Here is a 26229-nt window from a genome sequence, read left to right as displayed (position 1 = left end):
GTATTGTAAGGTTGTTGGCCGGTCAATAAAGTTTGGAGTTGGTACCAACTGCACACAGTTGTCCCGCGTCTTCTTTCTAAGGTAAAAGAATACGACATGGTGTCAGAAGTGCTGTGTGGCTGTGCCTGGGAGTGCTGACCTCTTGCTGAAGACCGTACGAGTGGCCAAGGGACGTGGAGAGCGGACATGTCGGACGACGAGAATGGTCGGCAGCCACGAGCTAGAATCAACATGGCGGCTAGCGCTCCCAATGCTACATTCAGTATTCAGCCGCCAGAGCCCTTTGACTTCTCCAAACCCCACGAATGGACACGATGGATACGCGGTTTGAGCGGTTCCGGCAGGCCAGTAATTTATCTTCCAACCCAGAAGGGAACCAGGTGAACACCGTGATATACTGTATGGGCGATCAGGCAGGCGATGTCTGGAGAGGCCTCAAGCTAACCGAGGCAGAGCACCAGGAGTATGCCAAAGTAAAGGAGGGTTTGAAAGATTTTTATTGTCAAAAGAACATTGTTTACTTAACGTGCACGATTTAACATGCGAAAACAAGAACTGAAGCAGACTGTTGATGGTTTTGTTACTGCCCTGCATGCTTTAGCCGAACACTGCAATTATGGGACGCTGCACGACGAGCTTATAAGGGATAGAATTGTTGTGGGCTTGGCAGACACCAGACTGTCCAGCGGATGCAGATGGAGAAAGAGTTGGACTTAGAGAGAGCTGTAAATATGGCCAGACAGTCGGAGGAGGTCAAGAAGCAGCAAACGGCCTTGCGGTGCGACAGTACCGCCCTGCAGTATAACGTGAATGCTGTGCAGACACCACTGACGCCAGACGCAGGCCAGAGGCCTCGAAGGTTGGGGCAAGCCCTTGGCACCGATTTTTCAGCCAGACGCAAAGAGTAAAGACGCCCGAGCTCGCAGTGTTACAGGTGTGGGGGGCCATTTCACCATAGACTCCTATGCCCGGCGACTGCTGCAAGATGTCGCTCGTGTGGGAAGAAGGGCCACTACCAGCGGGTCTGCCGACAGTTCAAGGCGGTGCAGAGTATTGAGGAAGACGAGGAGCCGGGTGAGCGTGAAGAACAGGGTTCTTCCTTGGTTCTGTCTCCTCCGGGAACCATTCCTGGATTGTGGAGGTGAAAATACAGGGCACACCTATGACTTTCAAGCTTGACACGGGGGCGGATGTTACTGTTATCTCCAAGTCAGACCTGCACAACTTGTTCAGTGGGAAGGATGCTCCTGTGCTCCAGCAGCCGGAGAAACCCTTGTTGGGTCCTGGAGGGATGCCACTGGAGGTTACAGGATCCTTGGAGCTTCAGCTTGGCTATGGACAAAGACAGACATGTGAGAAAGTGTATGTTGTAAAAGGACTCCGCATGCCGCTTTTAGGCCTTCCTGCTATTTTGGGGCTGGGCCTCCTGAAACGTGTTGACACTATCACCATGGAGTCTTTGAAGACCTCATACCCGGACTTATGCTCTGGGTTGGGGTAGTGCAGCGGAAATACCACATAAAGCTTCAGCCAAAGGCGGTGCCATACTCTCTGAAGACCCCCAGGAGGATACCACTGCCATTGATGGGGAAAGTGAAAGAGGAGTTAATGAGGATGGAGGCGCTGGGTGTCGTTACCAGAATGGAAGAACCTACTGATTGGTGTGCAGGCATGGTGGTAGTCCCAAAGAAAGACAGTAACAGGCTGAGACTATGTGTAGACTACACTAAGCTAAATGAATACGTATGCAGGGAAAGGTTCGTGCTGCCCTCGGTTGAGCAGAGTCTTGGGATGCTTGCTGGGGCGAAGGTGTTTAGCAAACTGGATGCCAATATGGGATTTTGGCAAATTCCTTTGTCAGAGGAGTCGGCCACGCTTACCACATTCATAACCCCTTTTGGGCGTTTCCGTTTCAATCGCCTTCCCTTTGGCATTAATTCTGCACCCGAACACTTTCAACGCATGATGGCAGAGGTCATTGAAGGATTAGAGGGTGTGATTTGTCACATGGACGATGTGTTGGTCTGGGGGCGTTGCCAGGAGGAGCACGATGCCCGGCTTCACGCGGTATTAAAGAGACTGGAAGAAGCAGGTATTACGTTGAATGTAGGGAAATGTGACCTGTCGAGGGGCACAGTGACTTTCTTGGGCCATGTCATTACGAATGCTGGTATAAGCCCGGACCCAAGGAGGACCGCGTCCATCACGGAGATGGCGGCACCTGCTACAGTAGGAGAACTTAGGAGTTTCCTGGGCATGGTGAATCAGGTGGGGAAGTTCATCCCTCATTTGGCTGAGAGGGACAGAGCTTTGAGAGACTTATTATCAAAAAAGAACAGCTGGTACTGGGGTGGGGACCAGGAAAAGGCATTCAAGGACTTAAAAGAGGCAATCACCTCACCTCCAGTTTTGGCTGTGTATGACCCGGAGAGGGATACGAAGGTTTCCGCGGATGCTTCTTCCTTTGGGTTAGGGAGTGTGTTGCAGCAACAATGGGAGGACGGCTGGAGACCCGTGGCATACGCATCAAGGTCACTCTCACCCACAGAGCAACGATATGCGCAGGTTGAGAAAGAGGCCCTAGCGTCTACCTGGGCATGTGAACGCTTTCGAGATTACCTATTAGGCAAATCGTTCTGTCTAGAGACTGATCACAAACCCCTGGTTTCATTGCTGGGAGGTCAGGTGCTGGATCTTCTACCGCCCAGAATCCAACGCTTTAGGATGAGATTGATGCAGTTCTCATACACGGTGCAGTACGCTCCAGGAAATCACTGTGGGTGGCAGATGCCCTGTCACGTTCTCCACTTAAAACCAGGCTAACCCGGAGGAAACGGAGTTAATGGAGGACACGGATATCTACGTGAACAGTATTGTGGAAAACATGCAGGTGAAGCCATCCTTCCTCCAAACACTACGGGAGCAGCTGAAAGCGGACAGTGTGTGTCGTGGTCATGGACTTGTGCAGCCAGGGGTGGCCGCTGTATGCGAACCAGGAACCCTTACTGAAGAGCTACTGGCCAGATCGGTCCACACTAACAGTGAAAGATGGGTTGCTTTTAAAAGATTCACGCCTTGTTATCCCCTCTGCCATGCGTAATGAGGTGTTGTTGAAATTGCATGAGGGACATCAAGGCATTGTGAAGTGCAAAGCCAGAGCCTGTCAGACCGTCTGGTGGCCTGGGCTTAGCCAGCAGATAAATGACATGGTTTTAAGATGCAGGACGTGCATCTCAGAGAGAAGGAATCCTCCTGAGCCCCTCATCCCAACAGAATGTCCTGACCGACCATGGCAAAGAGTAGGCGCGGATTTATTTGAACTAAAAGGACATACTTACCTTCTTGCTGTGGACTACTTATCCAGGTTTCTTGAGATCGCATTGTTGAAACATAGCAAATCCAACGAGGTCATCACCCACCTAAAATCTTTCTTAGCCGCCATGGTATCCCAGAGGTACTTGTGTCTGATAATGGACCTCAGTTTTCAGGGCAGTCTTTGCGGCCTTTGCAACCGCTTATGGCTTCGAGCATGTCACAAGCAGCCCCAGGTTCCCGCAGAGTAGCAGGGAGGCAGAGCGTGCGGTGCAGACGGTGAAGAACCTGCTAAAAAAAAGTGCTGATCCGTACATGGCTCTCTTGGCGTACAGGACAACGCCACTGCAGAATGGTTATAGCCCTGCGGAACTTCTTATGGGACGACGGTTGTGGACCTCTCTTCCGATTCATCCTTCACAGTTGGACCCTGTGCTGCCGGACTGGAGAAGGCTCAGGGGGAAAGAGGGGGAGAAGAGGGTGTATAATGGCGAAAACTACAACAGACGCCATCGGGCAAGGCTGCTGGGGGATGTGTTGCCCGGTGACCAGGTGTGGGTGACAGATATGAAGACCCCAGGTACTGTAGATCAAAAACATTACTCGCCGAGGTCATTTAAGGTAGATGTGCCCCAAGGGACTGTCTTGGAAACGTGTGCATTTGATTCCCTTATCTGAGCCTGACTGTGAATCAAACCCTGGGTGTCCGGAAAGTGTGCTAAGTAAGACCGATGAGGCCTTGCCATTTTGCAATGGCCTTCCCCCGGAACCCTGGGCACACAGTGATGTTGTGAGGACCAGATCAGGAAGAGTTATTAACAAGCGGACCGTTTGGATCTGTGAAGATCAGGGTATAAATAACAATGTCATTTGGGGTTTATAGTAATCTGAATGTGGCTAAGTGAGCATTTGGTGTCAATGTACCAAGTTCGTAGTGAAGTGGAAGAAATTGAATAGATCTGGGTTTTGTGTTAAGTGAAAAGGGGCCTTATGGAAAAGGAGATGTGGTGTATTCAATGGACTGTGTTGTCTTGCCTTAGCTAGTGCTCTTTGGGGGCGGGGGAAAGTGCATGACGCAAGGCGTGAGACAGGATGTTGGAGTGTATTGTAAGGTTGTTGGCCGGTCAATAAAGTTTGGAGTTGGTACCAACTGCACACAGTTGTCCCGCGTCTTCTTTCTAAGGTAAAAGAATACGACAATGGACCCCTGTCTAGCAGGGCGACTGACGTGATCCCCAGGGTGAATTTCTTATCTCCCATCCAATCATCAAGGTTCCTTTTGAAGAGAGCCAAAGAGGCTATCTGCCTGACATGTATAGGCAGTCTATTCCAGAGCCTGGGGAGTCACTGGGTCAGGAACCTATCCCTCCAGCATGTTTTGCTCATTGTGATGACAAGGTTTAGATACCTGGAGCGTGTGTCTCTGAGGGATTGGGATTTCTTTAAGTGTAGCATGTCCAACAGCTCTGGGTTTGACATGGCCTTGTATGTTAAGCAAAGATCGCCTCTGAGTAGACAATATACAACAGAGTATAGGTAGAGTTTTTTTTAGACAGTCAACATAGAGCATCTGCTTTAGACCTGTGATTCTTTTAGTGAGGTATTTATGCTGCCTTTCCAGTTGTTGCAGATGTCTTGAGAGGTACATACCAAATGGGGCGTTGTATTCTATAATGGGTCTAATGATGGATGAGTACAGTGGGACGCTAACCTCCTTTTTTCTGGATGAAAAGCCCTTAGTGATGAGGTGTGCCACATAGAAGAATTTCCTGATGGTTGTGGCGATGTGGTTATCAAAGGTGAGACCACTGTCCACCTGTGTCCCTAAGTCTCTTATCATACTTTTGGTGTTTAGTGTACTGCCACCTATGTGGTAATTCACGGGTACATGTTTTTTCCCAAAGGGGATAACTATACATTTCTTGGCATTGAGCTTGTGCCCATGGCTCTGGCACCAAGCATCTGTTTCTGTAAGGCCATTTTGTAGAATATCCACATCATTTGTGGATTCAATAATGGCTCCCAGTTTGCAGTCATCTGCGAACTTTGCTAGCCAGAGTCCCTTAGTGTTGGCCTGTACTTCAGAGAAGTAGATGCCAAACAAGAGCATTCCCAGGACTGAACCCTGAGGTACTCCACTTGTCACTTGTCTGGAGCTAGATTTGGAGTCGGCTACTTTTACAGTCTGGGTTCTGTCAGTAAGCCGGTTGGAAACCCATCGAGTGATGTAGGGATTAATGCTCAGCTTAGTAAGTTTATCTATGATTCCAGAGTGGAGGGTAGTGTCGAAGGCCTTGGTGAGGTCCAGATAGGCTGTATGGACCACCTTACCCTTGTCCATGGCTCTGGAGATTGATTTGAAGAAATCAATCAGGTTCAGGAGACAAGATCGTCCCTTCACGAACCCACACTGCGTGGGGTCCAGTGTTTGAAGCTTGCCAATGTCTCTGTTTATAAGTTCCATGATAATACGTTCCATGGCCTTGCAGACCAGGCTTGTCAGACTGATGGGGTGGCAGTTCCTGAGATCCAAGGTGGATCCCCCCTTGTGGAGTGGGATAACTGTAGCTGTGCGCCACTCAGTGGGCACAAAGCCTGAGGTGAGGCTATGATTAAACATGAACTTCGGAGAGGTGCCAGTTCATTTTGTAGTTCATGTAGTACACAGCCTGGGATGTCGTCTGGTCCCATGGATGCTGTATTCTTAGCTTTGGAGAGTGCGCTTTTTACCTGTGTGGCCGTTATTACTGGAATCTGGCAATCATTCGGTACTGAGACAGGCCCTTTAAGGAGTGAAGTTTGCACTGAATCCATCTGCCAGGATATTGGCAATATCCTTGGGATCAGTATATTTAATGCCATTCTGTTGTAGCTCAGAGCAGATCTGAGCATTGCCATTTAGATTCTTGACATAGCTATAGAATGCCTTGTTTTTGTCTTTGGAATCTTTGGCAATTTTAACTAGCTTTGGAGGATTTTATGAGGGATCTCAGCTTCTCACTGAGGCTGGTAAGGGAGTTTTTTGCATCCTGGGATTTTCCTCTTTTCTGCAACAGTTTCTTCCTTTTGTTGTAAAGTTTGTTTATGGCAAGGGACCACCAGATTGGCTTCCTTTTTTGGAGGAGAGCATCTTGGTTCTATTAGGGATGGCACAATTCATGCATGAGTGGATGTGCTCATACAGTGCCTTAGTGTAGGATTCAGCAGTCGAACCTTCAGTTCCTGTCTGCATGGGTGTCATGAAGTTTGTCACTTCTGACTTGAGTAGCATGAAGTTGGCTTTGGAGACTTTTTTTACAGAAGTTTCCTTACTGGGGGGTGGGGGTGGGATGTGGATGTCCAGGGTGATTAGCTTATGGTCACACCTGACCAACGAGGTGGTAACCATAGGTGTGGAGCATCGATTTCCCATGTTGGTAATGACCAGGTCTAGGATATTGGAGCCCCTGGTAGAACTAAGCATTAGCTGATCCAGGGCATTGGAATTTATGAATTCCAAAAACCATTGGGCAAAGCTGTTGGTAGACGAGTAGGTTTCCCAATTAATGGCAGGGTAGTTAAAATCATCCAGTATTAGGGTGTTTGGTTGTATCTTAATATTCTCCAGTATGTTTAGAAAGGTGTAGTGAGAATCTTGGGGCATAGTGGGGGATCTGTAGGAAGCTACAATGTGGATTGCAGTCTTACCTAGTGTTAGTTGCACCTGGAGAATTTCAGACGCATTGTGTTGGGCATCTAGCCTGGTGTTGTGATATTATCAGCTATGGCAGAGAGATTGTGCTCCTCAGCACTGGCCTTAGATATGGTAGTTAGTGACTTGGAGCTTATAGTGTAAGTCACTGTCTTTCAGAAGGAAATGTAAGGAACTATGGAAAAGAAATAATATTTAAACCTCGCACATTCAAGAAAGTGAATGTGGGTAAAAATGGAAAGCCTTTGGCGAAGGTTAAGACATAAGGGAGGGAGGGAGGGAGTGTCGGGAGAGATGCTGTTGTTTATTTCAGCATAATATTGTCTTAGGGAATTAAGTTGAGCATCTTTGCCTCCATACTGGCTGTGGGTTTTAAAAGGAGTTAGTTGGTAGCACTGAAATTATAGTATTTACTTAAAGTTATGAGTCATAATTAATACAAATATTTAGTTGTACATTAGGTTATAGGGCAGGAATGCAACTGTGTTAAATTATAGTAAGATGAAAAGAATATGGCTAGGAACACTAAGGGTGTGTGAATTTGATTAATGATTTTATTTGAAGAAGATACATCCACCTTACTTATGAATATAATTTGATATTAAAATTAAGGGACAGGAATCAAGAATAACATAGTATTAAAATTTAGTTTTAAGTTTAAGGATGTCAGACAGGAAGTCTTCTGGGTCAGAATGTTGCATAATGCATAAAAGCTGTACAAAATATAATTGTGCCATAGTATTAGTATATTGCAAGTCAATATTATACTAAATGACAGACTGATGTTACTTCAAAAAGATCATTGTCTTGTCTTTTGAATTGTGTAAGAAATGTGTGTTCTGCCATGACATTTTGTATATATGTTTGCTAAATGTTGGCTGAAAGATCAGTAAAGATTTACATCCTTTCAATCAGACACTTCGGAGACATAGACAGGAAGGTACAAGAACAGAAATGACCACATCTTTAAACAGGTTTGCAGTTGTTTCTTTGTCTGCGAATATTGTTTGTGATGATCAGGCTAAGCTTCTGTTTAGTAACAGAACTGGAGCTAATTCGCAATGTTATCATTACAGAGATAAGCATTACAGATGTCTTTGTCGCCTGATTTACAAAGGAGAATGCCCTGATCAAGATAATGTCAGGATAGGGGCAGAAATATTCTCTGCAGTGTTATATGTTAGAACACCTATAATGATGACACCGATACACAAAGTGTTGTCGAGTTTGAAATGAAGCTCTATTACATGTTTGTTCATGCCACATATAATATGAATGATGATCACAGCATTACAATGTTGATGCCATGAATGCATCGGAAGTCAGGGAGCTTTTCTTTCTATAAGAAGATGAAATTTTCACCTTCTTTCAAATGCCCTTCATCAATCAACCTGTCTCAATTTGGTAAGCAATATTATCAAAGGTAAATCTCACAACTTCAGGGTAACAACAGTAGTGCTTTGTTCTGGTTATTCTTTATTCAAATTAGTCATCAGACTATGTACAATCCATGTTGAAAAGGCCATTGCTTCCTTCTGGTTTCAGTTGCAAGCAACTACAGAACTGAAAACAAAGACAGAAGATTAGGTATCATATGGATAATTTATCCTCTAAGAAACAGAGGAGGCAGTCTGTGTTTAAGGCAGCTTTTGTAGCTCACCTTCTTCTTTAAGACGAGCAGAGAACCTAAACATAAATACTTAGTCACTATCAAACTGCATCTCCAGACGTTTTCAGCAAATACATATTGCCATCTGCATGTAGATTTATTGCTGTACACTTCTTTATTCACTAGTTCTGCCGCATCAAACATTCTTTTTCCACATGGCTTGTCAGACTGGTTGCAATGTAGTTGCTTTCCATGGCAAATCCAGTACATGGCTCTTTTTTAGTACAGGGAAGCTAACAGACTTGCAGAAAAGACACTTGGTAAGCTGATGTTAGTTCACTGACAAAGATGGTCCAAAATGAAGGAAAATGCTCATTTTGTTGCAGGCTTCATCATCTGCACAACCACTGATATGCTAGCATCTACTTTGATCTGGCCTACCACACACGGTACTGAAAACTGAATTACATTTAATCTTGAAATGCATCTCATATTTATTAACTATGGGTGGCCCAGTCAGGCGTACGAGACAGCAAAAGATGTCAACCCACTGAAGCAGAGACAGTGAACCTGACAGCGTTGCCTGTGAACTTGGTCTGAAAAGCAGACCCTGTCACTGAGGGAAGAGGGGCATGCGACTGAACTGCTGTAGGCCAGCACTTCCATTCCATTAAAAAGTTGTACAATGGAATCTGGTAATTCCTTGGTCAGACACAGTCAATGAAGCACCCATGTAACAACCATGAGGGACAGGACACACAAGCACGGCATTCAGGAAGGGAAACAAGAGTAGAGTATATAATAAAATTATTTTCACCCCAGATAAATTAAGTAGTTGAACTTGTCACGCCAACAGAGGAACGAATGGGAACAGGTTAGGGGCAGCTACTGAGTCAGAAAGGCTATGAACAGCCTGAGGCATAATATTCAAAGAACAAACACCCAAACTAATAGGCTTGCTGGTTACAGAAGCACACAAGTTTCACTACGATGGCAAGATCTCAGTCCACGACCAAACACAGGATGAATATATATATATATATATATATATATATATATATATATATATATATATATATATATATATATATATAAAACTACTGGATAAAAGACACACTGCTGCATACTTCAAAAAAAGATGTAAGACATTTCATTTTTTCAATAAGTTAACAGCATATCAGAAGGCACTCGATTGGGTAAACAAGCTTCACTCTATGTCAAAGCTAAGCCTGCCTACTTGTGCAACTCACCAGATCATGATACTACTAAGTTACATAAAACTGATCCAGACACAAGTTCCCAGGAGGGTTAAGAGGACACAGCTTTACAGATGGATTCAGCTACCCTCACAAAATGAAATGCATACGCAGTACAACACAACACAACACTGGCAAATTAGCTTCCAAATCTAAGAATGACAGTTTGGTGCAGAACATTAGTTTTGCTGTTGATCAGCCTTTGCTATCCCCATAGTGCTTATTTTTAGACTGAGACCATTTGATGATCATTCCAACCTAGTAAATTCTAATGTTGAACACTTTAATGTGGCTCTACTCAATGCCAGGAGTCTTAACAAAAAATGCCTAAACTCCAGGCTTTTCTGCAACTTGAACACATTCATATATGTACAATTACAGAAACATGGTTTCAGAGCAATGAAAGTATTCCTTTATTCTCGGGTATAATGCCTATCATGTCTTCAGACCAACTGGTTGTTGTGGGGGAGTATAAGTATTTTCAAGGATATCACCACCTAATGACAGGTTCCTAGGGACACCACATGTGAACGAGAAGTCCAAATCACCCTACACAAGACTAAATACCACTTCATAGACAGCTATTGAACACATTTTATGTCCCTTCTGAGCACAATAGCTATCTTAACACATTAACTGAAAGTCTCATTAAACCCAAGACCTCTCTACTGGAGGACATAACCCTGACTGCGTTGTCCTTCGGATGAGATGTTAACCTGAGGTCCCACCTGCCTGAGTTGGTGGTAGCTCAGGTGGATGTAAAAGATCCCATGGTTCCTATCAAATAGAGTAGAGGAAGCTCCCTAGCCAAATTTCTCCTAACGATACCACCTTGGGTATCCCCTGTAAAAAAACTATAAGCCTAGTGGGGCTAACCCAATCAACAAAGGATAGCTACATATATAAATAAATTATCAGTCTGGATGAAGCAATCATTCTTTTCTATACTGAAAAATATGAACAATTCTAAGAACAAAAGTAGACTTCCTGTATTTAAAAACGTCAAATGTAGTGTGATCCTATCTCGCCTACATTCAATACTGATGGGCCCGGAGCCAAGAATCGGCTCCGACTCGGCCGTTCAGACTAGCATGAAGTCTCTCACTGGCTGGGCCAACCCTATATCCCAGGATGCACCATGCCCAGACCCCCAGATCTCGTTTGCCGCTCTTGGAGTATTGAAGTGGTCTCAACTTGGCTGTGGTTAAGTACCTTTTTTGTGAATTTTTCATATCTCTTAGCAGTTTTCTGTAGGAGAATTTGTATTTAAAAGCTATTTTCATGGCTACGTTGTGGTAATTGACACTATTGTTTGTGTGGGATAGTTGTTTTATTGTTGTGTGGTGGATCCTTCTGTTTGGCAGGCTAGGCCCGTTTTAGTTAGAGGGCCTTTGCCCTATCTTGTGTCTCGGTGTTTAACTTAGAACCCCCCCCCCCAGTGTTTAACTTGTGTTCGACTGGTGTTTGACTTGTGTGGTGTATCATGTCTTCCAAAGATAAAGAACATAAGCCATCCGGTTTTAAAAAATGTGCAAGGTGTAGCTATAAGATGTCTTTGACAGACGGTCACTCGATTTGCGTATACTGCCTTGGTGCCAAACACTTGCAAGAATCTTGCAGTGTCTGTCATGCTTTCTCCTCGAGAGTCTGTCAGGAGAGAAAAAATCAACTTATCCTGTAGGGTTTAATTAAACCCTCCTTTGAGAAAGCTGTTTCTTCTCCCTCTGAAAAGTCCAGGGCTAAGTCCAAAAAGAAGTCCCGGGCTCCGTCCTCTTCTTCGGAGCTGCCGGAGAAAAGGTCCAGGTCGATGTCCCCTTCCTCGGCTCCATTGGTCTCGGAGCCATTGGCTTTGGGGTCTAAAGCTGTGTCTCCTTCCTCGGCTCCATTGGTCTCGGAGCCGCAGGATTAAGGGTTGACAGCAAGGTCCACTGGCTCGGTTCCATTGGTTTCAGAGCCGCAGTTAATACCTTCCTTTTCGGAGCCGGCTTTTTCGGTTCCACAGCTTTCGGCACCGAAGGAGGTCTCGGTGCTTCTAGAGCCTACTTCGGCTCCGATCATCTTGGAGCCGATTCGGAGCCGTTCTCCTAGTCATGTCTCGGATCCAATGGGAAAGATTTCTCGACCCCCTTCTATCTCCTCCAGGTCCTCCAGGTTATCTGATTCGGATGTAGATAGGGTGGTCCAGAGACTCCTACAGTCGCCAGTGTTATCTAAATTATTTTTGGCTCCAGCCCAGTCGGCTCCAGAGCCCACCATTGTATCGGTTCCATTTCTTCCTCCTCCGACATCCTTGGTGTTGTCATAGTCGGAGAGTGCTGAGTCAAGTGAAGTCCTTGGGTCAGTTCCGAGACCCCCCACCAGTCTTTCAGTTCCGGCCTTGGCTCCAACCTTCTCTATTCCTTCTGCAGGTTTCGTTACTCAGGGGTCCTCAGTCGGGCCAGAGGGTGATACATCGGGACCACTGACTTCGGTTCCGAGTCTCCCCCTTGGTGCTTCGGCCAGGGGAACCCCGACTCTGGTCATGGCTTCAGAGACGGGCCCTTCCTCCGATTCGGGGGGACCCACCTTCGAGGCTATGAGGAGCGCGCTGGCCAAGTCCTTGGTGACTTCACCCGAATCGGCTTCTCACTCCCTGGACACTATGACTAGAGTTTCTGGCGACCCTCTATCTCTGGACAGCGGGGCTCCAAGGCCTGAGGATACCTCCATGTGTGGTCCCCTGCTTTCTGAAGGCCCTTCAGAGTCTGTGCTTGAAGAACCTCCCAGAAAGAAGCTGTGTAAGAGGAAGCACCTAGACTCCCCAGATGAGTCTGTCACCTCGGACACCGACCTCGATGATGCAGTAGGGTCCCCCAAGTCGTCCTCGGATGATGTCTCATTCTCCGACATCCTGGAGATCTTGAGACAGAGGGGCGACTGGCCATCCAAAAACCCTTCTGAGGAGGAGTTGGTCTTCCTCAAGGCCTTCGGAGCCCAGCCTTCCGCCTCTTGGGTGTCTCTACCCTTCAATGAATTGTTGGATCTTATTTGTTGAAGGGTGTGGGAACACCCTGACTCTGTGGAGCCAGTTCCTAGCCGCCCCAATAAGTTCTTATCTGCGCCTCCTGGAAAATAATTTTTGACCAAGGGAGTACCCGTAGATGCCATGGTGGTGGCATCTGCCACTCAGCAGGACATGGCAGAGGCTTCTACTTCCATCCATCCTCCTAATAAGGAGTCTAGGGGCATGGATAGGTATGGGAAGCATACCCTGTCTTCAGCGACCTTTACTTTGAGGTCGCTGAATTACTTGTGTCATTTTACAAGGCTCCAAAGGGATCTCATTAAAGAGTTGGGAGATACCCTGGCGGGTAACATGCCAGAGGCGTTAACCCAGTCTGTTAACGTCCAGCTGTCTACCCTTTCATCCATTGTCAACTCATCCATGAGGCTCATATCTTATGCAGCCGAGGGGGCGGGTAGAGCAGTGAGTTCAGGCGTAGCCCTCAGGAGGCAAGCTTGGTTGCTCTTGTGTCATTTTGCGGAGGCTTTCAAGTCTTCTTTCACGGACGCCCCTTTCGACGGGTCCTCCCTTTTTGGACCGAAAGTGAAAGACACCCTCACGAGATGTGAGCAGGAGGGTAAGACTTTGTCTGCCATTGGGGCCCGTTTTTCTCTCCCCACTAGACCTTATCCCAAGGCTCAGAGGGGAGGGAAAATGTGGTTCAGAAAGTCTCAAAAGTCTTCTCCCGCCCATCAGAGTGAATCCCCCTCCAGAGGCAGAGGAGGGGGAAATTACTCCGGAAGACGTCACCCCAGAGGTGGCGGAGGCCCCCGCAATACAGGATACTGCAAATCCTTTCATGGCTCCTCCTTCCAGCATCCCTGAGGGATTTACCCGACTGTGCGTCTCCGGAGCCAGTCGAGGGTCGTTTTTCGGAGCACCTTCAGGCCTGGGAGTCCATCACTCAGGATCGATGGGTGCTTCGAATCATCGCCAGAGGTTATACCATTCCCTTCATCCGTTTTCCCCCACCGTCAAAAAGAATCCCGGACATTCCACCCAGTCAACGGGATCAAGCAGCACTAGAAATCTCAAAGCTGATAAGAAAAGGAGCCATCCAATCAGTCCCTGCAGACCAGATCGGATCAGGAACTTACTCAAGCTTATTTTTGGTGCCGAAAAGAACATGGAACTTGAGACCCATTCTGGATCTCAGCCATTTAAACCGCTTTGTGAAAAAGTCCAAGTTCCGAATGGTCACGTTACAATCCATTCTCCCCTTGCTGGAGAAAGAAGTATGGATGTGCTCCATAGATCTCAAGGATGCCTATTATCACATCAAGATAAACAAGGCCTCCAGGCGTCATTTACGCTTCCGTCTGGGAGCCAGTCACTTTCAATTCCGGGCCCTGCCCTTTGGTCTCACCACAGCCCCCAGGGTGTTTACCAAATGTTTGGCAGTGGTGACGGCTCACCTGAGACGTCTAGGATTCCAGGTGTTTCCTTATCTAGACAACTGGCTCCTCACCGCCCCCACCAGGCATCTACTTCTTCAAGCCATGAGAACCACCTTCAAATGGGGACGTCTGTTAGGAATTACCCTCAATTGGGCAAAATCTGTATTGTTGCCATCACAGCGTGTTGCCTTTATCGGCGCAGAGCTAGACTCTGTAGAGATGCGAGCATTCCTACCCTTAGACAGAATAAAGGTGTTACAGGCTCAAGTTATGGCCTTATTGCCCCGCAAGAAAGCTCAAGCCAGAACAGTTCTGCAGTTGCTGGGAACAATGGTGGCTACCATCCTTCTAGTCCCTCTTGCCAGATTGCACATGTGAATACTTCAATGGCTCCTTTCGGCCCAGTGGTCATATCAGGATCTGCCCTTGTCCCATCCGATTTTCATTACGGAGAGATGCAAACAAGATCTTCGTTGGTGGCTTCTACCCTCCAATCTGAATCAAGGAAGATCGTTCATCCCCCCGTCACCACGGTAACCACGGACGCCTCCCAGATGGGGTGGGGGAGACATTACCTGGGCAGGACGGTTCAAGGTACGTGGCAAGATCATGAGACTCACTTGCATATCAATGTTCTGGAGATGAGAGCAGTGCTTCTAGCATTGCAGGCACTCCACAGCTTTCTTCCCCAGGGAACTATAGCAATTCTTTCTGACAATATGTCGGTTGTCTGGTATCTGAACAAACGGGGGAACCAAGTCATATCCCCTTTGCAGGGAAGCCATGAGAGTGTGGAACTGGGCTATCACTTCCCAATGCTTTCTAGTGGCAACGCACATTCTGGGGAAGTCCAACGTGATTGCAGACAGGCTGAGCAGAGCTATTCTGATGCCTCACGAGTGGTCCCTGAACGATCAAGTGGCGGCTCAGATATTTTCCAGGTGGGGTCTTCCCTGCTGCGACCTCTTTGCCAGTCCCCTCAATGCAAAATGCAGAAATTATTTCACTCTAATCCCTCCTCAAGGGGAGCTGCCCAGGGATGCTCTAGTCCATGATTGGCCCTCCGGTCTGCTCTACGCCTTCCCTCCGGTCCCTCTCTTGCCAAGAGTGATTCAGAAGGCAATCTACACGGGAAGCAGCATGATTTTGATAGCACCACTCTGGCCCCGTCACGTTTGGTTCCCCTTCCTTCGGAAATATGCGGTGGATGGGCCTTGGATCCTGGACCCAGCTCCAGACCTATTGACTCATCAGTCGGGACAGCCTCATCTATCCCTCCAAACTCTCAGACTCGCTGCTTGGTTACTCCACTTCCTTCCTTAGTCAGACAGCATAACCTTACCCCGGAGGTACTTCAGATTTTGTCCTCCTCTCATAAGTAAGCTGTCTACTAGAAAGATTTACTTTAGTAAATGGAAGAGGTTTGCTATTTGGGCTGAGCAGCGTGACCTTAATCCCCTCACAGCCCCTGTGTCAGCGGTGTTGGATTTCTTGGAGACACTTTTTAGACAGGGTTCCGCTGTCTCCACTATAAAGGTCCAATTGGCAGCTATCTCTAATTATCACGTAGCTCATGAGCCTTCCCTCATGGGTCATAAACTGTGTAAAGCCTTTCTAAAAGGAGCCTGATTAATTCGTTCCCCGATTTCGCAATCCGTTCTACCATGGGACTTAAATATGGTGCTCGGAGCTTTGACGTTTCCTCCCTTCGAACCTACATCCACTTGCGAATTAAAATTCTTATCATGGAAGACTGCATTTTTGGTAGCCATTACTTCAGCTAGAAGGGTATCGGAGCTTCAAGCCCTTTCTGTCAAACCTCCTTATTTGATTTTTCACAACGACAGAGTATTTCTAAGACTAAATCCTTCCTTTCTCCCTAAGGTATCTTCTGCATTTTGTCTCCAACAGGCTACTGAGCTACCAGTCGTTTTTCCACAATTCTCTAACAAAGCAGAATACATATTTCACCAGTTGGATGTACATAGACAATTGAGGTTTTATTTGAATAGGACACAACAGGAGAGAAAATCAGACCAGTTGTTTGTGTCCATTTCGGACAACAGAATTGGCAGATCTGTAACCAAGGCTACTATCGCTAGGTGGATTAGAGATTGCATCTCATTCATTTATGCATTGTGCATTGAAGGGTAGGAATCTTCCCTTTCCAGTGAAGGCACATTCTACCAGGGCTATGGCAACTTCAGTGGCCTTTCACGCTAGCCTGTCCGTGGATGAGATTTGTGCAGCGGCTACTTGGACTTCTCCACACACCTTTATTTCTAATTATAAATTGGACGTGACATCTAGAGGTCATGCTTCCTTTGGTTCCACAGTGCTCAAGAGTGTTTTCCAGTGAGCCACCCAGGATTTAGGTGCTAGGGACACTGTCCCATCAGTATTGAATGTAGGCGAGATAGGATCACACTACATCTCTTAGTTATGTACTTACCATAACGATAGATGTATGTGATCCATCTCGCCTACATTCTTACGTACTCATCCTCCTTCCCCCTTCCTGTTGGATTTGGAGGAGACAAGTACTGTTTGATTCCCATGAGGATATTATTTATTCTCTCCTCTTACACTTGTCTCTTGTGTGTTCTGTGGGTGCAAGAATGTGTTGGGGGCAAACTAGATCTGGGGGTCTGGGCCTGGTGCATCCTGGGATATAGGGTTGGCCCAGCCAATGAGAGACTTTGTGCTAGTCAGAATGGCCGAGTCGGAGCCGATTCTCGGCTCCGAGCCCATCAGTATTGAATGTAGGCAAGATGGATCACATATATCTATCGTTATGTTAAGTACATAACTAAGAGTTCTATGATCTGTCTAATACAAACATTTGAAAAATCAAACTCCCTACATTTCTTTTGACACTCCTTTTTATTACACTGAGGACTGACATCGATCAACAATTTTTATTTCAGTCCTATTGCATTACATTTAAAACAACTTGTTATACACCAATGCATACAACTGTGCATATGTGTCAGAGTGTGTGTATGTGTAGACTGTCATGCATGGACATAACACACATGCATGTACAAATGTATGCATAATTATATATTTAAGGCAGCATCATGATTGTCTGACTTGTGTTGGGAAATGCTTAATAGATGTCTGATGCTGTGTACCAGAAATTTCATAATAAGTAGGGATGGATTTCTGAGTAGCCAGATATAAGATTTGTTGTTTTTAAGAATGAATGAAAATGTTTCTTGGTAGATACATGTCCTTAGCCCTTGGGCAACTTCACTTCAAATACAGATCATCTATTTGATAAGTGACAGCCTAAAGTGCTAGGCAAACCATGTGTAAAAACAATCTGCCAGGAAGCACTGTTGTTTGTGTATAAAAAGATAATAAGGCATAATGAAGGGTGTATGCTTAATTAACTTGGAAATACAAACAGATATTTTTCAGTGAAATGGATTATTAAGTTAGATATTGTGTTTCCCACAGGATTAAGTAAGGATTTAGACTTCACACTGTATTCATAATAATGAAATTAACAACCAATTTAAACATCAGCAACAGTTTTAACTGTTTTGCTACCCAGCGCTGCCATTAACTGCTTACTTAACCATGTTTAATATTCTGTAAATGTGTTAGAATTTTATGTTAATTGAGTGAAAGTACCTTATTGTGTTTCATGTTTTCTATGATTTCTTTACTCAGACATTAAAGCTTCCCAAAAGACCATTTCAGCTGAAGCACTAAAACATTTTAAGTTAAACTACAAGTAATATAGTATTCATTCGGTTCTAACACCCACTTCATCCTACTTATGTGTAAGGCTCTAGCACAAAAGCAGCTAACCTTTCTTGTAGCCTAGCAAGGCAGCAATCTCACTTTGTAATATGATACAAAGTTTTTGTTGGCTAGCATACATTTGCACCTAAAGCTCAGTTGTGTATAACGTTTTATAAAACCATATACATCAGCCCAGTAATTTGTATCTCTGGGCTGGCTTACAAGGATAAGCAATGATATACTGAAACGTCTGCCCAGACTTCCTTGCTAGTGTTTTATAAATAGTAGAAAAACACTTTGCAAACTGAGAAAGAGATCTCAATGACGCAGACAGATTTCAAAACTGTACTGTTGAAAGAACAGAACAAGACACTTTTGCTGTATATTCACAGTAGGCGTAAGAGTGAGTGACCTTTACTGCAAACACCTTATAGATACTTACCAGAGTCAAGTCTCTCTAACGAGATACAAAAAGGACAAGGCAAATGTCAGAAAGATTAATAGATATCAGGCAAAAAGGATTTAACAACTTCCTTAGTGTGGTGCAGATTAAATGCCCCAAAATAGATTTTCAAGTTTCATCAGTGACTGTTACACAGACTAAGGTAACTGGAAAATCCAGTGTACTGCTAGGTAGACAGTTTTGCTCCTGTTAAGTAGATGGAAATGTTCCCCTACTGGTGGAAAGAGCTGACAAGGCTGCTGACAGCATGATGCACGTTGAATATGTATGCTGACATCGGTAGGAGTGGTAGAGAAGGCACGAGTAAAAGTCAACAATCCCGGTTCCTCGATGATCTGGTACCAGACTTTTTCACAACTGTGCAACTATCTTTTGTCCAAAGAGTGTCAGAAAAAGGACTGAACTGAGGCATCGTGTATACAGCTGCAGCTGACTCATTTGGCACACAGTGCCATTCAATCCTAGGTAGAGGTGCAAAAAAAAAAAAAAAAAAAAAGTAAAGTGCTCTGTTGCCTGGTGCTCCTCCCTTCTTTCCGCCTTCATGATCTGCATCATAACAAACATTTGAAAAATTAAAAAAAAAAAACAGATCTACTGATCCCTTTGACCCATGCAACCTGAAACTATAGGTGCATTTATTTTGTTAAGTGAGTTGAGGGACTTTTCCAAAGAGACACTTCAACCGTAACTCAGACCAAAGGCAGATAAAATACCACATAAAGTTCAAAGTGTTACATAACACTGTACATACTGTGAATAAAATAGCAGAAAATATACAGAATGATAGAATACAATGCATAGTAGTTTCATCATCATCATCATCTTTCGGCTGTTCCCGTTACGGGTCGCCACAGCGGATCATCTGTTTCCATTTCTTCCTGTTCTCTGCATCTTGCTCTGTCACACCAACCACGTGCATGTCCTCTCTCACCACACCCATAAACCTTATCTTAGGCCTTCCTCTTTTCCTGTTACCTGGTAGCTTCATCCTTAGCATATTTTTTCCAATATAAGCAGCATCCCTCCTCGGCACATGTCCAAACAAATGTAATCTTGCCTGTATGGCTTTGTCTCCAAACCTTCCAACCTGGGCTGACCCTCTAATATACTTATTCCTAATCCTGTCCACCCTCGTCACACCCAGTGCAAATCTTAACATCCTTAACTCTGCCACATCCAGCTCTAACTCCTACCTTTTTGTCGATGACACTGTCTCCAACCCATATAACATAGCTGGTCTCACTACCCTCTTGTAGACCTTCCCTTTCACTCTTACTGGTACTTGTCTGTCACAAATCACTCCTGACACTCTTCTCCACCCACTCCATCCGGCCTGTACTCTCTTCTTCACCTCTCTTCCACACTCACCATCACTCTGAACTATTAAAATGCATAGTAGTTTACCAAAAATAAAAAAAAAAAAAAAAAAAGATTCATTCAAGCAAATATAAACTAATTTTAGAAACCCAGAAAAACACAATGAAATCCATCCATCCTCAACCCCTTTTCCCATTTAGTACATGGGGTTGGGGTGTCACTTCAACAGTGACAATCATCTTGAGCCAAAGTTTACAATGCTGGGTGGCTAGCCCTGCCATGGTAGTTCATTCGTACCACACACTCGCACCTATGGCCAATTCAATGTGTCCAATCCACCTACTGCATGCCCCTGGAACATGGCAGGAAACCAGAGCACCCGGAGGAAACCCAGGCAACTGCAGAGAGGACACGCAGACTCTGCACAGAAGGCACCCCTGCCAAGAATCGAAATGGAGAGCCTCTTGCCAAAATAATATATCATGTATTTAATGATAATTAACTCCTCCACAAAAATGTCAAATTACAAACTACAACTAGAAATATGACTACAGAAATGATGCAGGGAAGAAAAAAAATGGACTTTTAAAACACAAATATAAAACATCAAGATGTCAGACTTCTGATGCTGAGGATTCAAGAAAACTGATGATCTGGCCTAAGAGAAAAAAAGGTAAGACTGCAGTTCTGGGGGAAATCATACATTCTTACATATCAGTTGCTCTAAGAGGAGCAACTCCTTGATAGGTCTGCAACTGAATTCATCTCTCCTCCTTTCAGACTTGGGACTTTTCTTTCTAAAACTACTGATCTTGGGGGCATGCACACCCTATGCCAGCGCACATCACAACAATGTGTCATAATAACTCATGTAGCCTCTGAGCCTACCAATTAACTCCCAACAGCTATGCAAGCCCACATCAAGAATAAGACTGATGATTTTACACATACAGTGTTTACAAGGATATATAAACATATACCCGTCTTCCTTTCAGGAAACTTCCAAACAACAGCTGCTAGAAGAATGGGTCCATCTAAGCAGAGGGGGACACTGGGAAGATGTCTATGACCCATCAGAGAAGGTACTCTTGTAGAAAAGGGTCACAGTAAAACATATCCATTTTATTTATCAGCAGGGTTGTTCACAGGTTCATAGATTAGTACTAAGCTAACTGTCCTTGTGAGCCATTTTAAGCCTAGCTAATTATTCCTTGTGAGACTCAAACCCTGCACCTTGTGTTTGTAAGGCAAACACCTTAACCATTAGGCCACCCTCTCAACCCCTTGTACTTTAGTGAATCTAACTCCAAAGGTAGAAAGAGTCAAGAGAGAGATATTATATACTTTCAAGAAACTAAAATTGAGACCAAAAGCACAACTTGAATACCCTTTACTACTGAGCACAGAATGAGCACCATAGAAATACAAATACACAGCCCCTTTTGTAGTTAATTGTATGCTTGCGTTGCTAAATAGATTACACTTATATGCACAGCTCAATATAATATAATCCCAAAGTCCCTAAAAACACATTTTTAGGTTAGACATATTAACTTAACTGGAGAAAAACAGAATTTAACAGCCATTTAATAATTTCCACTGGATTAGTTACCTTATTCACTGGTACACAACCAGTCCATTTCTTACATAGTGTAAACTACTGTCTTTAGCTCACTATTTACTAAGTAAGATACTGAAATGATTTTCTAACCATCTGGGTTTGTCTGGTTTCTGGCATAATTTCTAACATGCTAGCAATCTGCATGCCAGTCTCTTGTGCAGACTCAGAGAACACTCAGGATAGAAACTAACACAGCCAGGATTCCATGCTATAACAATTAGATTTATGTCTTCAAGGATCTGAGTGTCCTTAGTCTTTTCTGGTCAGAATATCTGTTATACTGAATTTCTGAGACACTTGCTTACATTCAACTTGAAACAGTGATTGTTTTGTCCATGATAAATCTTGAAATCCACTCAGAACTCTCCACAGTCACAGTAAATCATCTTCACTAAATAACCTGCCCCTTGCTGGAATGTCTAAAAGTACTCAAGAACAGTTCTGCAAATGCTTGTTGTGTAGTACAATTCAAGTTTTTCAATACTGTAATGGGGAAAAAACTATCCAGTTCAGTGACACTGAGGGATAAAGCTCTGTCTATGAACCAGGTGACCTGAGTTTGACTAGTGGACCAGACATCTGACACAGGTAGCAAGGAAAAAGGGTTTGCCTATCTAGGGGGAGGAGGAGGAGACTGGCATGTCTGGATCATTCATTAGGTCCTGGTGGAGGTAAGGCTTTGGAATGACTGCCAGCCTAGATGTGCAAGTGTGGTCTCCATAGTGGCCACTCTACACTGACTACCAAGCTCACATGTTGACTTCAGAATGCTGGGAGAAGGGCATAGGGGGGATGAGCCCCGGCATGCATGACAGTGCATGGGATGTTACTACTTTCCAGCTCTGCTCCACCTTGCAACTCCTCTCTCCACCTCCTCTAGCCACCCCACCTGTGACAGCCTCATTTGGGAGGATGCTAGCCAGCCAACTGTTCTCTTATTCTCACGCACAGAGATAGTGACAGGTGTGGATGCCAAGAGTGATTAGGGCCAAAACCAAGCAGCCAATGCATGGCTGGGGGACATGCTTGTAGGTTCGGTGGTATATTCTAACTAATGACCATCAGGGCCGTTATAAGCTTAGCTGTGCAATCCAACCCAATTGTGCCCTATGTATCGTGGGTGTTTAGTAGGAGGGGGTATGTTAGTTAGGAAGTTTCAAAAGGTTATGTGGAGGGTGTTAGTTTGGGCACAGCTATTGTCTGCCTCTATCTATCAGACAGATGAGGACCAGACATGGGATGAATTTTGAATTTCCCATCCATTGGTCATAGTTATGCTTAAATAGGGTTAGGAATGGAATCTGCTTCACATGGATGGGGAGCCTGTTCCTGAGCATGGGGATCCTCTGAGACACACATCTGTCTTGCCAACATGTCCTATTTTATGTTGCAAGCAAAATTTAAATCCTTCAATCTAGTAGTTCTGCTGCTGTTCATTTTACGGATGTGCAAAAGGTCTATGAGAGCTAGATCCAAGGATGTCTTGTATGCCAGACATAATTCATCTCTCAGTAACCTGTTTTGACAGACTATAGAGATAGGGCTTTAAGGCAATCCATAAAGAACAATGTGTTTATATCCTGGAGTCTCCTGGTAAGGAACTTTTGTAGGTCTTCCAACTGCTGGATATGTCTGGTCACTTACATGAGAAAGGGATCAGTATACTGCATGATGGGGGCAAAATAAAGTGGCACCATGACTTCCTTTGAGCTGGATGCCATGCCCTTACTTATAAGTTGGGTAACATAGAATGATTTTCAAATACCTTGGCCACAGTTGGTCAAAGGCCAGATTACTGTCTACATATGTTCTCAGATCTCTGCCTACTGGGTCAGCTCTTATAGGTATCCTATTGATGGAGTAATTAACCTTGGTGGCCATTTCCCCAAAAGGCACTATGGTGCATTTCTTGGCACGGAGTTTTAATCCATGACTTTGGCACCAATCCATTCTCTGTGTTAGACCCCCTGTAAGATGTTTGTGTCATGGAGAAGTCCATGATAGCTCCCAATTTACAGACATCTGTGAACTTGGTCAGCCAAAGGCCCTTGACATTAGCCTTCACCTTCAAGAAGTAGATGCCAAATACAAGGGGTCCTAGTCTAGAGCCCCGAGGTATCCTGCTGGTGAATGGTCTCTTAGTGAAGGTGGTCTCACCAATCCTGACTTCCTGGGTCCTGTTTGTGAGCCAGTTGGCAATCCAGTGAGTTATGTAGGGATTTATGCCAAGCTTGGTGAGTTCTGTCAGATATACCTGAATGGGGTACTGTGTTGAACACCTTAGCCAGGTCCAGGTAGGTGGTATGCACCTTTTTCTCCTCATCCACTGCCTTGGTGACCTTCTCAAAGAAGTCCATCAGGTTCAGTAGCGATGACCTTCCACTAACATAACCAAACTGGGTTGGATCCAGTGTCTGAAGGTTGCCTATGTCTTTGTTGATTATTTCCAAGCTAATTCGTTCCATGGCTTTGCATATTAGACTAGTGAGACTAATGGGTTTGCAGTTTCTGGGGTCAACTGATGGTCCACCATTATAAAGTGGGATAACTGTTGCAGTCCCCCATTCTCATGGCACAAAGCCTGTTTTAGGGCTATAGTTGAAAAGTTTCTCAAGTAGTCCTGATAGGTTGTATTTCAAGTTATTTAAGGGACATCAGGAAATATTGTCAGGGGCCACTGAATCTGTGATTTTGGCCTTACTGAGCATCATCAGGACCTGCTCCCTGCTAATAGTTGGGGGTTTTGCTAGCTGGCATTTCATGGGGGGAGGTGGGGTGAAGTTTGAGCTGAATCTGTCAGCTAGCCGATTCACTATGTTGTTCTGATCAGTGAAGGTGGCATCACTGACCACTAGTTTAGCACACTGCTGTGTTCTGACTATGAAGTTACGGACATGGCTGTTGAAGGCCTTGTGACTATTTTGACTTCGTAAATGGCCTTGTTATACTTTTTAATTATTCTTAGTTTCCTGTTTATTTTATTTACACAGCTCTTATCATTATGGGAGTTATTTTAGTCATGACTTTTTTCCTTTTGCTATATACCTTATTAAGGTTATGATTCCACCAATGTGGTTTGTTTTGGGTTTATTCTAGTAGGTACAGCAGCCTCTATGCAGCCATTTACATGGTTGTACAGGGTCTCTGAAAAATTCTGCATAGGCTGCTGCATTGAAGTGTGTCAAACTATCACTTAATAGGATGTTGTTTGCTTTGAATAGTTACTAGTTGTTACAGGGTTTGCTGGGGTTGACAAGTTGATTTTTATTTTGAAGGAGAAAGCTTTGTGGTCTGACCTCACTACAGAGGACATGACACTGGAGGGAATGCAATGCTTTCCCAAACTGGTGAGTACCAGGTCCAGTATGTTTGAACCGCTGGTGGGTGTACACACTACTTGGTCAGCAGTATTTGTACTAATAAAGTCAAGGAATCATTGCGCCTGTGAGTTTGAGGCAGCATATGGTTCCCAGTCTATAAAGCGGTAGTTAAAGTCTCCCATCAACTGACTATTTGCTTTACTGGTGATTGTCTTCAGTAGGTCTAGGTACAAACTATGGGATTCTTGGGACATAAAGGTGACCTATAATTTGCTAGGATATGGTATAGGACATTGTCTATAGTGATTTACATGTGGATAAACTCCAGGGCATCATCTTATTTAACTAGTCTAGAGCTATACTTGTTGTTAATGTAGACTGAGACTCCTCCATCTTTTGTCTGTTGTCTGTTGTCTAGTTGATGGTCTAAATATGTGGAAGTCACTGAAACCTTGCATTGCCAGAGTATTTTCTGCAGATTTAAACCATGTCTTAGTAAAATCACAGATGTCTATATCCTCTACAGTGAGGAGAGCTTGTAATAAGTGGAGTTTCCTGTTTGGGCTCATAGCTTTGAGCAGTAACTCCTTTAGTTTTTTTTTTTTTTTTTTGTGTTTTATTTGCTATGTTGGTAGTTTTGTCAATTTGGTATTACCTAAAATAAGGCTCTAAGGAAGTGTACAAAGTTTTAGCCAATATTCGGAAACTTAGGGGAGACAAGTGTAGACCATCCATTGCAAAGCAATTGAGTTTGTTTACAAAGTACTCCCATGCTAACAGATATTGACTCCCCTGGAAAGACACCAGAAATTAAGACAATTATTGAAGTCAACCATAGGTTCATAGATAGGTTCATAGATTAGTACTAGGCTAACTGCCCTTTTTGGGCCATTTGAAGCCTAGCCAATTACCCCATGTGAGAATCAAACCCTGCACCTTGTGTCTTTAAGGTAAACACCTTAACCATTATGTAATCCTTTGTACTGTGGCATCATCCTTGGTGAAGGAAGAATGCTGCTCAATGCAAGGCACAATAATGTCTCTCTTCAGGTAGCCCAGGAAGGTACATCTGAGGTCATTAATACTCGCATAGACTATAATAGAATCATACTGGTATCTATAGTGTAAGTAACTAAACATCATCATCATCATCTTTTTTAGTCTAGTGAGTTAGTGAGTGGGGCATGAGTGTGTCATACAATAGAGTCCCCTATGATAAAAGTACTAGATAATGTGTTTGCTTGCCTTATGGGCTTTGATCTTGGGACCCCACTGGGTATAGGTGTATGTGTAGTGTTGAGTGCTTTAGTGATTAGGATAGGTATTGCTATTTATTGCTTTATTGGAAAGGCTCACCCAGACTCAGCTACACTTTGCTGTGAGGGAAAGGTTGGTTTGCTTTTTATTTGTAGTATTTTGTATTAGTTTATTGCCTTTTTATATTCTG

Source organism: Protopterus annectens, chromosome 15.part0, assembly GCF_019279795.1.
Source record: "Protopterus annectens isolate FY-2018-M chromosome 15.part0, PAN1.0, whole genome shotgun sequence".
Taxonomy (NCBI): Eukaryota; Metazoa; Chordata; order Ceratodontiformes; family Protopteridae; genus Protopterus; species Protopterus annectens.
The sequence above is the reverse complement of the archived record's forward strand: the minus strand, read 5'-3'. Positions refer to the sequence as shown.